This window comes from Ursus maritimus, unplaced genomic scaffold (genome assembly GCF_017311325.1).
Source record: "Ursus maritimus isolate PB19 unplaced genomic scaffold, ASM1731132v1 scaffold_12, whole genome shotgun sequence".
Taxonomy (NCBI): domain Eukaryota; kingdom Metazoa; phylum Chordata; class Mammalia; order Carnivora; family Ursidae; genus Ursus; species Ursus maritimus.
The window spans coordinates 4,654,598-4,670,042 of NW_024423564.1; the positions used below are offsets into that span (position 1 = coordinate 4,654,598).

At 41.5% G+C, this 15,445-nt stretch overlaps 1 protein-coding gene across 1 annotated transcript in view; it reads left to right on the forward strand.

Moving 5' to 3' along the window:
• The first annotated feature begins 7,318 nt into the window (after positions 1-7,318).
• The window catches only part of LOC103678388 (neuroblastoma breakpoint family member 6-like), a 64,507-nt gene continuing 56,380 nt past the window's right edge, over positions 7,319-15,445 (forward strand). The window contains exons 1-3 of the mRNA XM_040626716.1: positions 7,319-8,377; positions 8,879-9,300; positions 11,270-11,346. The gene's annotated coding sequence lies outside the window, so the exon portion shown is untranslated. The remainder of the gene's footprint in view (positions 8,378-8,878; positions 9,301-11,269; positions 11,347-15,445) is intronic.

The following is a 15,445-nucleotide window of genomic DNA, read 5'->3' on the forward strand; positions in this document are numbered from 1 at the left end:
CCCCCCCCCCCCCCCCCCCCCCCCCCGCCATGAGCAAGGCTCGCCACCCAAGACCTAAGGTGGTGTGGTCAGGTGTAAGTAGGTGACAGCATTTTCTCCTGGGCTTTTTCCTCGGTGGCTATAACTGCATCTCTCTATCTCTCTCTCGTTTTTTTTCTCTTCTCACTGGTTGTCCCACCCTCACCTTTCTCTTCACCCTTTCCCCCGTTGGCGTCCCCACAGGCTGAGGGTGCCACAAGGCCCTGGGTGGAGAGCTCAGTGCAATTCCAGGTGGTGCCCTCTAGACGTTTCCACGATCCGGACATTAACACGATTCAGCTGCCAATTTTAAAAAACAACCAGTTTTGAAAGTCTTTCACATTCTTCCATTCCAGGGTTCTTCTAGAACTAAAACCTAAGAGTCCACAGTGACATTTTTGGTCCCTCCCAACACCCTGCTGCGGAACGCATCTTCACTGAGCATCTATTGGGTGCCTATTGGTGCTCGGCCCTGCTGTGCACAGGGGCTGCATGGTGAGTAGACCCCAGGTCCCGCCTGATGGAGCCCTCCTCTGGAGGCACGGAGAACAGGCAGCAAGTTGGGGGGCACAGCAGGTTAGTGTCTTTCCCAGAGCACCTGTTCTGGCTGAGGAACTCGAGGTGAGCGCGACAGGTGACGCTAGGGAAGAATGGCAAATGGACGACTTCGGCCCATGAGCCTGTGGTCGTCACCTAGAGCAGGGAGACTTTGGGGGGAGGCCCCTGGGCCCGGCATGAGGCCTCGAGTGCTCACTCGCTAGTATCAATGCCCCAAAACTCTGCCCAATATCGAGACTCAATGTCTCCATTGCCAGCGCCAGCGGGTTTTAAGTGTGTTTTAAGCAGAGGATGGAGGGGTTGGGGAGCAAGTTCTCACCCATAGCAACACTGAGATTTTGTAATAACCTGGTCTTGGTGGTATAATCAGCGCCTATGGCTATCAGTGGAAAGTTGGTGGTTCAAGCCCATCACCAGAAGTTCTAGTCTTTACTGAAATGCATTTTCTGGCTTTCGATTCTCAAAACTTACCAAAGCTTCTCCAGCAGCTTTTATCTTTCAGGCGGTGATCTCACCCAGCAGCTCTCAGTCCTCCCACCTCACCCCGCATTTTGATTTGCTGTTGCAGGTGGGGTGTCGTCCTGAATTCACCTAGTTCTGCCCTGTGGGATGGTTTTTCTCCATTCTTACCAGATGCCTCCGGTCCCTCTGCTCCATCTGGAGCACAAAGGCCACCTTGACCTATATGATCCAACATCTGGATTCCCGGAGAACTGCTGGGGCCAGAGGCTGACGGCACAGGCATCAAAATTACCAACTGGTCAGACTCTAGGTTAGTGAACCTCAACACTCAGTATTAACCACATCATTACAGAATGCCAGGAACACTTTGGTTTGAGAGTGTTGCATCCTTACTTTTTAAATTATTATTATTGGTAGACGTTGTTTTTAAAGAACAATTTGAGTTTACAGATAAATTAATAAATGAGTTCATGTGCACCCCGTCCTCCCTCACACAATTTCCTTTTACATTCTTGTATTACTGTGGTGCGTTTGTTACAAGTGATGAAATAATATTGACACATTATTAACTGAAGCCGGTAATTTACATTAGAGTTCATTCTTTGTCATACAGTTCTATGGGTTTCAACACATGCATGTCATGAATCCACCACCACAGTATCATACAGGATAGTTTCACTGTCTAAAAAGTCCCAGTGTTCTGCTTATTTATCCCTCCTTTCCTCACAGACCTATGGCAATCACTGATCTTTTCATTGTCTCTATAGTTTTGCCTTTTCCAGAATGTCCTATAGTTAGACTCACATCGTATGTAGACTTTACTGTAGGTTTCTTTCACTTAATGCTATGTAATATTAAGGTTCCTGCATGTCTTTTATGGCTTGATAGTTCATTTCTTTTCATTGCTAAATACCATTTTATAGATGTACCACACTTTGTTTATCCAGTCACCTATCGAAGGACATCTTGGTTACTTCCACTTTTTGACAGTTATGAATAAATCTGCTATAAACACTATATGCAGGTTCTTGCTTGAACATAAGTTTTCACCTCATTTGGGTAAATACCTCATCTGGCTGTGATTTCTCGATCAAAAGTAATAGTATGTTTTGTTTTGTAAGAAACCACCAAAGCATCCTCTAAAGTGGCTGTACAATTTTGCATTCCCATTACTAATGAATGGGAGTTCCTATTCATTCACATCCTTCCCAGGATTTGTTGTCATCAGTGATTGGGATTTTAGCTATTCTAATAAGTGTGTAGTGGTATTTCATTGTCGTTTTAATTTACAATTCTCTAATGACAAATGATTCTGAGCATCTTTCATAGGCTTATTTGCCATCTGTATATCTTTTCTGATGATGTGTCTGTTTAGATCTTTTGCCCATTTTTAACTGGGCCATTTGCTTTATTGTTGACCTTTAAGAGTTCTTTGTATATTTTGGATACCAGTCCTTCATCAGATACAGGTTTTGCCCAGATTTTCTCCCAGTCTGTGTCTTGTCTTTAATTGGCTTAGTGGTGTCTTTCATAGAATGGAAGTTTTTAGTTTTATTGAAGTCCAGCTTATCAATTTTTTCTTTCATGGACTGTGTCTCTGGTGTTGTATCTAAGAAGTCATCACCAAACTCAAAGTCACTTAGATTTTCTCCTATGTTATCTTCTAGAAGTTTTATAGTTTTATATGGTCTATGACCTAAATTTTGTGAAAAGTATTAGGTTTCTATCTAGAGCCCCCCCTTTTTTAGCATGTAGATGTCCAGTTGCTCCCTATTTGTTGAAAAGACTATCATTATACATTCATCATTAAATTGCTTTTGCTCCTTTGTCAAAGATCAGTTAACTCTATTTATGGAGATCTATTTCTGACTCTGTCCCATTGGTCTATTTGTCTGTGTGTTCACCAATTCCACCCTGTTTTGATTACCGTAGCTTTACCGCTTTATCACCTTGAAGTCGGTAGTATCAGTCCTTTGGGGATTTTCCTAATCTTCACCAGGAGAACCTGCTCAGGTTCCTGGAGGTAAAACCTCACAAAATGTGTGCCCCCAGGAATTTTAAACTCTCAAGCTATTCCACACTCGGTTCCAGAAATTTGTCAATTACCGTTGAAGATTTCTGCCAGCTGCTGGCTCCAGTAGCTTCTGTTCCCAATAAGCTGTGATTCCCTTCATTAGCCTGTCTCTCTACTTTTGGGAGTGACATGCCCTATGACCTCACTTGTCTGGTCCAAGAAGAGTCATAGATTTTCAGTTTTGTCAGCATTTTTTCTTGTAAGGATGAGAGTGATGACTTCCAAGTTCTTTTCATGTTGGAGTAGAAACCTAGTTTGTTTGTTTGTTTTGGGTTTTTAAAAAAGATTTTATCTATTTATTTGAGAGAGAGAGAGTACGAGCAAGGGGAGGAGCAGAGGAAGAGGGACAAGCAAACTCCCTGCTGAGTGGGGAGCCCAACCCAGCCTGATTCCAGGACCCTGAGATCATGACCTGAGCTGAAGTCAGATGCTTAACTGACTGAGCCACCCAGATGCCCTGATATTTTTTTTTAAGTAAATAACATATATACAATGGTTAAGTTTATCCGTCAATTTGGCTGAGTCAAAGGGTGCTTAGAATAAACATTATTTTGGGGTGTGTCTGTGAGGATGTTTTGGATGAAATTAACATTTGATTCAATGGACTTAGTTATTTGGGTTGCCTCCTATCATATGTGTGGGTATCATCCAATTATTTGAGGACCTGAATAAAACAAAAAGTGGAAAAATTGATCCATTTTTCCTTTTTGTCTTTCTGCTTGAGCTGGCCCATCAGTGCCTTCTCCTGCTCTTGGATTGGGATTTATACCATTGGATCCCTTGGTTCTCAGGCATTTGGACGCAGACTGAAATTACACCACTGGGTTTCTGGGTCTGCAGCTTGCAAATGGTAGATCATGGGGCTTCTTAGCCTTCAGAATTGCATGAGCCAATTACTCATAATACATCTCCATTGGTCCTGTTTTTCTGGAGAACCTTTACACAATACTATAAAATTTACTAATTGCAAATGTACAGATCAATTATTTTAGTATATTTATAGGGTTGTCTGTCACCAGAGTCCAGTTTTAGAACATTTTCTTTGCCTCCCCAGATTCCTTCAAACCTCTTTGTAGTCAATCCCTAATCCCTGCTTACCATGACTACACCTGAGCAAAAGAACAATTTGGAAAACAGATAATTTAAATTGAAATTTTATTAGATTGGGACTTTATATAGTAAGTCCTTTTCTTTCTTTGGTGATAACTAGAAGAGAGGTTGCATTCTAGGGACTTTGTTTGGGGGAACTTAACATATTGTTCTATTGCTCTTTTGAATTGGTTCTCCTCTGCTGGTAAGTGGTACTTGCTATGAAATCTTGTCTGGTAGCTCAGGAGAACAAGGAGCTAAACAAAAGAAAACAAAATAACAACAAACTATCTGCTATACGAAATGGTGATAGATGATGAATTCACATATTTAACATGCAGTTAAATATTATACCATCTTTATTCTTTCAGAAGTTTGGTTAGTAACATTAGAGAGACATTCCTCCAGCGCCTGAAATGTCCTTCACAATGTCCTTTATGTTACCAGGGCTTGGGAACAGTCATGCGAAAGTGAGCACAAGATTTTTACTGTGCTTCTTTGATTTTTTTTTCTCTTATAGAAATTAACATAATGTTTCTGAAAATTAAAATATCAGGAAAGTAGCAGAGTACCTGGGTGGCTCAGTCAGTTAGGCAACTGACTCTTGATTTTTGGCTCAGATCATGATCTCAGGGTTGTGAGATTGAGCCCAGCCGTGGGTTCTGCGCTCAGTGGGGAGTGTGCTTGAGATTCTCTCTCTCCCTCTGCCCCTCCCCCTGCTCATTCTCTCTCTCTCTAAAATAAATAATCTTTTTTAAAAATCAGGAAAATAGAGATATAGAGATAAGCATCTGAATTAATGATTTATTGCTGCATATTAGCAGATTACAAAAACAGTAGTTTAAAACAACACACATTTGTTATCTCACAGTCCTGTAGATTCAGAAATCTGGAATAGTGTGGGTGGGTTCTGTGCGTGGAGTCTCACAAGTCTGAAATCCCGGTGTCAGTTTGCTTTGTTTTCATCTGATGCTCAGGCTCCTCTTCCAAGTTCACTACAGTTGCTGGAAGAATTCATTTGCTTCATGTCTTCAAAGGCAAGGGAAACAAAGGCAAAAATGAACTATTGGAACTTCATCAAGATAAAAAGCTTTTGCGCAGCAAAGGAAACAGTCGACAAAACCAAAAGACAACTGACAAAATGAGAGAAGATATTTGCAAATGTCTTATCAGATAAAGGGCTAGTATCCAACATTTATAAAGAACTTATCAAACTCAACACCCAAAGAACAAATAATCTGATCAAGAAATGGGCAGAAGACATGAACAGACATTTCTGCAAAGAAGACATACAAATGGCCAACAGACATGAAAAAGTATTCAATATCACTCGGCATCAGAGAAATACAAATGAAAACCACAATGAGATACCACTTCACACCAGTCAGAATGGCTAAAATTAACAAATCAGGAAACGACAGTTGTTGATGAGGGTGCAGAGAAAGGGGAATCCTCCTACATTGTTGGGGAATGCAAGCTGGTGCAGCCATTCTGGAAAACAGTATGGAGGTTCCTCAAAAACTTGAAAATAGACCTACCCTACGCCCCAGCAACTGCACTACTGGATATTTACCCCAAAGATGCAAATGTAGTGATCCAAAGGAGCACCTACACCCCAATGTTTATGGCAGCAATGTCCACAATAGCCAAACTATGGAAAGAGCCCAGATGTTCATCAACAGATGAATGGATAAAGAAGATGTGGTATATATACACAATGGAATATTATGTAGCCAACAAAAATGGAATATTGCCATTTTCAGTGACATGGATAGAACTAGACAGTATTATGCTAAGTGAAATAAGTCAGTCAGAGAAAGATAATTATTATATGATCTCACTGATATGTGGAAGTTAAGAAACAAAATGGAGGCTCATAAAGGAAAAGAGGAAAAAATAAAACAAGACAAAACCAGAGAGGGAGACAAACCATAAGAGACTCCTAATCATAGGAAACAAACAGGGTTGCTGGAGGGGAGGGGGATGGGAGGATGGGGTAACTGGGTGATGGACATTAAGGAGGGCATGTGATATAATGAGCACTGGGTGTTATATAAGACCAATGAATCATAGACCTGAACCCCGAAACTAATAATACACTATATGTTAATTAATTGAATTTAAATTTAAAAATTAAATTAAATTAAATGGAAAAAAATAATTCAGTTGCTTGTGGTTGTAGGACTGAAGTCCTTGTTTTCTTGTTGGCTATCAGACAGCAGCCATGCTCTGCTTCTAGAAGCTGCCTCCATTCTTTTTTCATGGGGCCTTTTCCATTGTCAGACAAGTAATGGTGCACTGAATCCTTCTCATGCTTCACTCTGATTTTGTCTTCTCCTGCCAGCCAGAGAAAGGTCTCTTCTTTAAGAAGTCATGCAATTAGATCTGGCCCACCCAGATTATCTCCCCATCATAAAGTCAGCCATGCTATATAACAACATCATCATGGGAGCAATATCTCATCACTCTAACAAGTTCTAGGGATTTGGTGGAGACATATTTGGAGACCATTTTAACTTCTCTTTACTACAGGCCATCCTCTGGATTAGGGATACATGTCCCTTCCAAAGGCAAATACGTTTACCTTACCCCTAATATTCCCAAAGTTTCATCCATGGCAGCATCAGTTCAAAGTAAAAACAAACAAACAAACAAAAGTCGTGTTAATGTCATCAGCTCAAAATTACAAAATCACATCTAAATCATTTATATCAGGTGTGGATGAGACTCCTGAGGGTGTCCATTAACCACAGGGTACAATTCCTCTCCCTCTGTAGACCTGAGAAACTACAGAACAATTGATCTGTCCCCCTTGTGCAATAGTGAGACAGATAAAGGACAACATTATTCAGGTTCCAGTTCAAAAAGAGGGAAAATGGAAGGTATAAAAAGGTCACTGATCCAAAATAATTTGGAAATCCACCAAAATAAACTTCAGCAAGAATTCCTTGGATAGGTTTCAAGACTCAGGAATAATACTCTGTGACATGAGGCTTTACTTCTGGGCTCGCATATGTTTGCATCTTCATTTAATTCATTATTATTATTTTTCTTTCTCTCACAGGCCTCTGGATCTTCCACTTCCATCTCATGACAGCATCCTCCCCTTAATGGTTGGTATGTCATCCCCACCTGAACAGGTCTGAGAGTGACCTTGTTGTGGTTCTCTCTCCCAGGAGGGGCTGCCCTCACCATCTCACTCCTCTGGGATCCTCTTCCCTGACCCTGATTTGTGTCTGTCATGATGCTTTCAGTTTACCCAGGTGGCTTAGGAGGAAGGCTAAAACTGTGGAGCCCAGAACTGATCTCTGCTGTCTCTTCTCCAGGGGCAGAATAAATGACAGAGGTCTTCATAAAGAAATGACTCCCATGAGGGCTGACATCCCCCAGCAATTGGAGCCGAGGAGGAAACGCCCTAAAAACCCAAATCATGGAAGCAGGACCCACATCAGGTAGGAGCCCTTCCCGGAAATGTCCCCTTTCTCCGTTGAAAGCCACCTTGGATGAGGGACGTGGTCTGCTCAAACCGGAGTCAGTCTTGTGAGCACTGGGGCGTCAGAATCTCCATCCTAGGCTCTTTGTTTGAAATAGGCTTTTTTTCATACATGAGAATCTCCTTGCAGTTTTTGTCTGAAATGAAGCTTCTTCGCCTTATTCCCAGGGGATTCTAACAAGCACCACAGTGACTCTGATGTAGGTGTCCTTTAGCTCTGCAGCAGGTGCCCAGGGACTGGAGCCCTGTCTGCTACATGATGTCCCAGTTCACATCTAACTTTCCAGTGGCTCATGCTGGCTTTCCTAATTTATAGTATACATTTTCTATCATACAGGAGATACATATGCTCAAAGAGACAATTAAATGATCCAGTAAAGCGTATGTGACCTGTGGTGAAGCTGGTATCGGACTCTTGGACAGCTTCTCTGAAGGCTGTGCTTTTATTGCTTCAGCACAGACCCGGGATAGGGTTGGAATGGAAATATGGTTCGGACTGGAGATCAGTAAAAGTTCGTCATTCCTGGTAACTGTTATTTATCCACTTGACAAGTATTTACTGAATGTTTCACCTGGCAGGCTGTCATGGAGGCACTGGGGACATGGCTGAGCAAGGCAGACTGATGCCAGCTCTCAGGAAAATGAATGTTGGCACAGGAGTCAGATATCTGATTGATAATCACGTAAGTGCATTTTATTTGTGATCATGATGAGTGTTACGAAATACACTTGTGTTCTGTGATCCTGGTCTATTAGCCAGTGATTTAAAAGTGAATAAAAGGAAGAGAGCTATATCGCTGTGAGAAAAGATTTGTCCCCAAATAGGCCTTCTGATTTAATCCAAAGTCTCCTGAAAATTATTTATGCATTTTTAAGGGGAACTTTTAATTTCAGTGTCCCCTGAAATTCTGTTGTGGGTTTCTGGAGGATGTGTTAGGAGCCTCGACAGGGAAGCTTGCAGCCAAGGCCAGTGTGGGGGCTCTGCTGCCATCAAGTGATGAAGGAGTTTGGGGCAATTAATCTCTCTGGGCCTCAGTTTCCTCATCTGTAAGATAAGGTTGTTATTCAAATTTTCCAAAGTTACTTCCTGCTCAGATTCTGTGAGTGCATGAGGGACTGAGGTGCCTGTTAAGCAGTCCTGGGGACTGCAGCTGAGACCTGACTTCTCTGCGTGTCTCCTGCAGGAGCCTGAGCTGAGCCCACACTGAAAACAGAGAACGGAAGGAGCCGATGGAAGACAGAAAAGCAGCACGTTTGGAGGATGAGAATAACCCAAAGATGGCCAAGGCAATGGTGGAGCAGGTGGTTGGCGCAGGAGGTAAGAAGAAGGACAAGTTGAGTTCAAAGAAATCAGGGGAGACCACGGAATGCATACAGCAGCTTCCGACTCTGCAAGGAGGTGCCCGAGCTGAGGAAGGAGGACTAAGAGAGTAACTTAGGCCACAGTGAACCTGTGCACCTGCCGAGGTGCCCCACAGGATGGAGCAGGCTTGGTTTGAACTGCTGGGAAGCACCAATTCCAAGAGGAGGAGGATGTGACCATGAGGCTCTGCCCCAGAAGCCTAGCCTCGACCTTGGAGCTGCCCTCATGGTCGATGTCCTCCACGTAAGTGTGGGCTTAGAGGGATCAGTGATGTTTGGATAAGGGTTGTAAATGTCCATTCTCACTGCAGATAGTTCTGCCCTAAGGTCAGGGAGGCCCAGGGTAGGGGACCATTGCATCTGAAGCCACATGATATTAATAATATTCTTAATAATGCTGCCTGGGGGTCATGAATGGAAAGGGTCAAGGATCTACTCAGAAAGTGAAGGTTTAGGGAATATAATATTTGAGTGGAGTCAAGTGCAGTGTAGTGGGAGAAAAGTTATTGCATTTAACAGCACCTGATGACTTCCGGGGAAACAAAGCTGACGCTAATCATGGCTCTAGATGCCAAATAACAAAGCAAACCACTTTCTTGCATTGGTCGTAGAGAAACAGGAAGCCCTTAATGCACATAACATGCTGGAAAGTTGCTCTGCCAGGAGGGTCATGCAATAAAACAGATCACCTGGCCAGTGGCAGAAGAAAGGGCTGGGCTGAGTTTGTGACAGTATCCCCTAGGTGGTGGAGAAAAAGGGTTGGGGCTTTTGAAGTTACAGGTGAGCTGGCTCATAGTAACATTACACCGTCTTGAGAAAACATATCTAGCAAAATTTTGGATTCGATGGACACTAAAAATTTAGTCCATGATCTGCAATAATTCTTTTTTTTAATGCAATGATGATTTTAATTTTTGTACTTTGTTATTTGATTACTGTCGAAGTTGAATATTTTCTCATAAGTTAATTTTCTTAAATACTTTTTATGTGACAGTCTGTCTAAGATTTGAAGTACGTAATTGACACAGTATACTTCGGTTCCTTAGGGCAATGAGAAAACCATAGTAGCCTTGTGTATTGGTTGGTTATTGATTTATAAAACTGTACTAGTTTTCAACATGAAATTATGGGGATACTGACTAGTCCAGAAGCCTTGTTAACTATATACTATAAAGGAAGTTGAACACAAACATGCTAAAGTGAAAATGCATACAATGTTCCCCCCAAATTAAAAACTCCCAAATACAAATATGCTTTAAATGCAAAGAGTCAAGGCCTACTGTTGGAAGCTGTTCACTGGTACTGAAGAAGGTCATCAATTCACTCTACTTCTTTGTATCTAGTTAATTTTCTCCTCTGGGAAACAAACTGAGGGCTTCAGAGGAGAAGGGGTGGGGGAATGGGATAGGCTGGTGATGGGTATGAAGGAGGGCACGTATTGCATAGTGCGCTGGGTGTTATACGCAAGTAATGAATCATGGAACTTTACATCAAAAACTAGGGATGTACTGTATCGTGACTAACATAATATAATAAAAAAATTATTAAAAAAAAAGAAAATACGGTAGGAATAGAGACTGGATTAGCTAGGTAAGGATAAGTACAAGTTACCTCTTGGTGTATCCAGAATTGTTGACGGTTCCCTCTGGGCATATTAGATGATGGTACAGAATGGTGAAACAAATTTCTAATTCTGCCTGTTACTTGGGCGTAGATTTCTGATGTTTCCCATAAGGACAGATTGATTTCAGGAGAGCCTCAATTGAGAATGTCTGGGGAAGGCACCTAAAACAATCAGATTAAAATAATATGTGAGTAAGTTGAAGTTGAGCACTGCAATCATTCTTTCACAGATTATCCACTGTTGGCTTGAGCCAAAAATGACTTTTCCATTCTTAGAAAACCAAAGGGCACCTGGGTGGCTCATTCAGTTAAGCGTCTGACTCTTGGTTTCAGCTCGGGTCATGATCTCATGGTAGTGAGGTCAAGACCCGAGTTGGGCTCCACGCTCAGCCCAGGGTCTGCCTCAGATTCTTGCTCCCTCTCGGAGTCTGCCCCTCTGTTCTCCCAGCTCGCACTACTCTTTCTCTCTAAAATAAATAGAATCTTTTAAAAATTAATGACGCTCAGAAATAATGAGATTTAAACACATCCTATGATGACTTTGATGAATAACAAGTCAAGCAGCTTTTTGTTTTGTTTTGTTTTAACAGAGAGCAGAACTGTAATTCAGGATGTCAGTGGAAGAGGCGAGTAACGTCCTATCCTCTCAACATCCAAAAGTAAACAGGTAAAAGAAGGAATGTATAGAACTATATGTGATGTACACAATGATTGGTTGGTTATAAATAAATTGAAATAAATCTGTGTTTATATTGACTCTTGAGCCCTGTCAAATAGGCAGAGCATTGGGAAACAAAAACTGGACCGAAAGTCATTTGCGTACTTAGACTTTGGAAAACCATTAGACAAACATGAATCAAACACATATAAAGCTGTTTGTGTGCCACATTTTAGGCCATCAAGGGTGAACTTTAGGAGAGACACCTAATACTGAATGGATGCTTTGGTTTTTTTGAGACATGTCACCTGAGCCACTGGGAATTTGAACTTGTGAGTCACAGAGGTGAGCAAGCTTTGCCTGATAGGATGTTAAGTTCAAAGCCTAAAGAGGTAACTTAAATATGCTACACACACCACTCACGACTTAAACCAAAGATCTTTCTCTCTTCTTTGGGGGAATGAAGCTGACGCAAAGGACTACAGCTTCTGTTGCAGAATCAGGACCTGACGCTTACAGACTCATGGGAGTGGACACCTACTTCAGATTTGAAGTAGGAGCCATTGTCTCCAAGGGTAACTCAGTCACACAACTGAGTCACACACAGCCCTCAGCCTGCCACTATTAATTGTTTTAATGCTGTTGGTATCATTTTATAATAGATCACATCAGAAAGAAGACGAATCAGGTTTGGGTACCATTCATGGTATTTGATGGATATATCATTGCATACCGTCCCAAGGCTTCTGGTAGTACATAATGCTGGCAGTAGATTATTCAAGACTAAGTAAAATAATAAGAGAAAACATTGGCCCTTAAATTTCTCAACTGTGGTATCGCATCTAAACACAAGATAGATTAGCAGCCTTACCAACTGAGTGGTTACTCTTAAGGAAAGTTTATTAATGAACATACAAAGCATTTCACATGCATTGGTCCACAAGACTCTTTGTAGAGCTATTTACCTTTTCTTTGGGCTGCTGAGAAAACTCCAAGTGAATGGAATAAGATTCTTGTCACCTGGCAAATACCTAAATCTCCAAAGATATGGTCACTGGCAGATCTAGCTTGACTCTGAAAAGCATTTGTTTGTATCAAGATAAAACATCTACATATAAAACTCAGGTGTGTTTTATGTGATCGCAATGCCTAACTGAAATGTGAAAAGTGATACCATTGATAATAGCATGAAGCCTGAAATACTGAGGGATAGATCTGAGTGAAAATCACAAAATATTTCACAGAGAAATGAATGAAGCCATAGAAAATGAAGAGAAATTCTTATTCATGGGTCCCAAGCTTCAATACTGTTCAAACATCAATTTCCCCCATCTGATATATATACATTCAATTGAATCACTCTCAAAATCTCAGCCTGTATCCTTGGTAGAAAGTGACCAGTTGATTTTAAAATTCATAGAAAACTGTAAATGACCTAGTGTGGCCAAAACACGTGTGAAACAAAGAACCAAGTTTGAGGGCTAGCTGTACCTAATTTGAAGAACTATTCTGAAGTTATAGTAATCGAAACAGATTGGTATTGGCATATGACAGGTAAGCAGATCAATAAAATGGATTACGGATTCCAAAAAGAAACTAATACCTATACGGAGAAGAGGTTTTTGATAAACGTGAGAAGCAAAGCGTTGTAAGAAATATAATCTTTTGGAACTCCTGGTGGCTCAGTTGGTGAAGTGTCCAACTCTTTTTTTTTTAAAAAGATTTTATTTATTTATTTAACACAGATAGAGACAGCCAGCGAGAGAGGGAACACAAGCAGGGGGAGTGGGAGAGGAAGAAGCAGACTCGTAGCGGAGGAGCCTGATGTGGGGCTTGATCCCATAACGCCGGGATCACGCCCTGAGCCGAAGGCAGACGCTTAACCGCTGTGCCACCCAGGCGTCCCGAAGTGTCTGACTCTTGATTTTGGCTCAGGTCATGATCTCAGGATCCTGGGATCCAGCCTGACATGGGTCAGGCTCTGCGCTCAGTGGGGAGTCTACTTGAGGAGTCTCTCTCTCCTCTCCCTCTGCCCTCCACCTCAAATAAATAAATAAATCTTTAAAAAAAAGCTTGAAAAAGCTTACATTTTATGGCTTGCAACGTAAGGATCAACATTCTAGCACACATTAACTTCAGTCCTATACCATGTGCTGCTCAGTTTTCCTTTGAAATGGGGATTTTTTACTAACTTAGAAATAGGAGACTGGGGCGCCTGGGTGGCACAGCGGTTAAGCGTCTGCCTTCGGCTCAGGGTGTGATCCCCGTGTTCTGGGGTCGAGCCCCACATCAGGCTCCTCTGCTATGAGCCTGCTTCTTCCTCTCCCACTCCCCTTGCTTGTGTTCCCTCTCTTGCTGGCTGTCTCTGTCTCTGTCAAATAAATAAATAAAATCTGCTTTATGGCCGTTAAACCAAGATGATTAAGAACCTACCAACTGAGTGGTTACTCTTAAGGAAAGTTTATTAATGAACATACAAAGCATTTCACATGCATTGGTCCACAAGACTCTTTGTAGGCTATTTACCTTTTTCTTTGGGCTGCTGAGAAAACTCCAAGTGAATGGAATAAGATTCTTGTCAGCAAATACCTAAATCTCCAAAGATATGGTCACTGGCAGATCTAGCTTGACTCTGAAAAGCATTTTTCAGTTATGTATACGAATAGATACAAACATCTACATATAAAACTCAGTGTGTTTTATGTGATGCAATGCCCACTGAAATGTGAAAAGTGATACCATTGATAATAGCATGAAGCCTGAAATACTGAGGGATAGATCTGAGTGAAAATCACAAAATATTTCACAGAGAAATGAATGAAGCCATAGAAAATGAAGAGAAATTCTTATTCATGGGTCCCAAGCTTCAATACTGTTCAAACATCAATTTCCCCCATCTGATATATATACATTCAATTGAATCACTCTCAAAATCTCAGCCTGTATCCTTGGTAGAAAGTCACCAGTTGATTTTAAAATTCACAGAAAACTGTAAATGACCTAGTGTGGCCAAAACACGTGTTAAACAAAGAACCAAGTTTGAGGGCTAGCTGTACCTAATTTGAAGAACTATTCTGAAGTTATAGTAATCGAAACAGATTGGTATTGGCATATGACAGGTAAGCAGATCAATAAAATGGATTACGGATTCCAAATGGAAACTAATACCTATACAGAGAAGAGGTTTTTGATAAATGTGAGAAGCAAAGCTTGTAGTATATGTCATTGTGAAGTGTACTAGATATCTATTGGCAGCTAACATAAAAAGACTAAGAGTGGCTATCATCGTATGAGTGAAAGTGTCCAACTCTTGATTTTGGCTCAGGTCATGATCTCAGGGTCCTGGGATCTAGCCCTGCATCAGGCTCCATGTTCAGCAGGGGGTCAGCTTGGGATTCTCTCTCTCTCTCCCTCTGCCCCTCCCTCCCCAAAATAAATAAATAAATAAATCTTTTAAAAATGTATAATCTTTCAGTAAGTGGTCAAGTGTAATATTTTCAGCACATGAATATGGATATGACCTATGTATATGCATGTGAAAATAAATACATAAAATTGGATCCATAACTCACACCATGCAGAAATTAGCCTAAAATAGAGTATGGGCCTAAATAGAAACCTTAAAATGTTAAGACTTTTCGAAGAAAACGTAGTAGAAAAGTCTTTAGGAGCACCTGGGTGACACAGTTGGTGGCTCATCTGACTCATGATTTTGACTTAGGTCCTGAGCTCATGGGTGGTGGGATCAGGTCCCAGAGTTGGCTATGCACTCAGTGGGGAGTCTGCTTCAATTTCTTTCCCTCTTTCCCTCCCCTACTTGCTCTCTCTCTGTCACTTTCTCGCAAATTAAATAAATAAATCTATAATTTTAAAAAGATTTTGTTTATTTGAGAGAGACAGAACACAAGCAGAGGGGCAGGCAGAGGGAGAGGGAGAAGCAGACTTTCTGCTGAGCAGGAAGCCCGACAGGGGGCTCAATCCCAGGACCCTGGGATCATGACCTCAGCTAAAGGCAGATGAGTAACCAACGAGCCACCCAGGCACCCCAATAAATAAATCTTTAAAAAAGTGTTTAGAACCTAAAGTTGGACAATGATTTCTTTCTTTT